Raw genomic sequence first — 1,904 nt, forward strand, 5'->3', positions numbered from 1 at the left:
AAAAAAATTAACATTATTAAAATGTCTATAACTCCCTAAGCTATCTACAGATTCAAAGCAATCCTAGAAATAGCAAAGAATCCTAAAATTTATATGAAAGCACAGAAATAATCTAGCAAATAGCTAAGGAAATAATGAGGAAAACTAGCAATGCTGGAGACATCTAATTATCCGATTTCAGACTATATTAAAAAATAGCAATAAAATGGCAGGGTACTGACTTAAAAAATACATTCATCAACCATGATTTCACACCATATATAAAACTCACAAAAAGTAGACTAAAGACTTAAGAAAAGAAATGAGCTTGTAAAACTACTAGAAGAGAATATATAAAAAATACATTAGATTGATCCAAGCAGTAATTTTTTGTATTTGACTCTAAAAGCACAGGCAATAGAAGCAAAACTACATCTAAATTAAAAAAAATTCTACACAATAAAAGAAAAATTCACAGAATGAAAATACAACATAAGGTGTGGAAAAAAAATGTTTGCAAACCATATATCTAACAATGGCTTAGTATTCAAAATATATAAGAAACTCAATTCTATAGAAAGAAAACAAATAATCTAATTTTGAAAGTGGGAAAGGGTCCTAAATAGATATTTCTCAAATTAGACATAAAAATGGAGAATAGATACATGAAAATATGTTCATAATTAGGGAAATGATAAGTAAAACTATGATGAGATAACAACTCACATTTGTCAGAACGACTACTGTCAAAAAAAACCCCAAGAAACCCAAACTATAACAAGTCTTCATGATGATATGGTGAAAAGGGACAAGCTGTCCAGGGTTGGTAGGAATGTGCATTAGTACATCATACTGGAAAATTTTATGAAAATTCCTCAAGAAACTAAAAACAGAATTACCATATGACCCAACAATTCTGTGTTTGGTATTTGTCCAAAAGATTTGAAATTGTATATGAAGGAGGTCTGTATTTCTGTGTTCATTATAGCACTGTTTACCATAGCCAAGTTATATAATTAACCTCAGTGTCCATCAGCAGAGGAATGGGAAAAGAAAATGTGGTATGTATAGACAGTCACATACTATTTAGCCTTAAAATTAAAGAAATGTTGTCACCTACAACAGGAATGGAAATGGATAGCATCATGCTAAATGAAAGAAGCCAGGCACAGAAATACAAAAATCACATATTGTCACGTATAGGGGAATTTAAAACAATCAAACTCAAAGAAGGAGAGAGTAGAAAGTTACTAGAGGAGGAATGAGGAGATGGTGTTCAAAAGATACAACATCTCAATTTAGACAGAAAGTGTATGTTTTTGTTTTTTTACTTTGATACATATCGCACAGAGTGGTGAGTATCATAAATAATGCACATTTCAAAATTACTGAGAGAGTAATTTTACATTACATTAATTACATTACAAAAACGATAAGCATTTGAGGTGATGTATGTGTTAATTAGCTCCAATTATTCCATATCATATTTATAAATATCATTTATACTCCATAAATTTATATAACTACCCTTGTCAATTTACAATTTTGAAATAAAAATTATTTTTAAAAGTTTATAGGAAATAACAGAATCATGTTCAGAAACATGTTCTGCATGTTCAGAAATTATGGCAAGAAAAATGCCAACATTTACAAGCTTATTTCATCAGTTTTTACCCAGGGTTTTGAGTGACATGGTAAAAGTGCTTTAATGTAGTAAAGAAGATACTGAACTCGGAATCACAATATAGAAGTGTTTCAATTTCAAGCTTTATATAGTAATTAGCAAAGTCATTTGTCTCTATCAAACTTCGTTTGAAATATTTAAAATGAGAACATTCAACTGGAAAATTTTATGATGAGAATTTTCTGTTTTCTTATGTTTCCTATTATATTGGTAAATTAACATTGTATACTAATCTACCTTT

Source organism: Otolemur garnettii, unplaced genomic scaffold (genome assembly GCF_000181295.1).
Source record: "Otolemur garnettii isolate 467f Iridium unplaced genomic scaffold, OtoGar3 scaffold00147, whole genome shotgun sequence".
Lineage (NCBI taxonomy): Eukaryota > Metazoa > Chordata > Mammalia > Primates > Galagidae > Otolemur > Otolemur garnettii.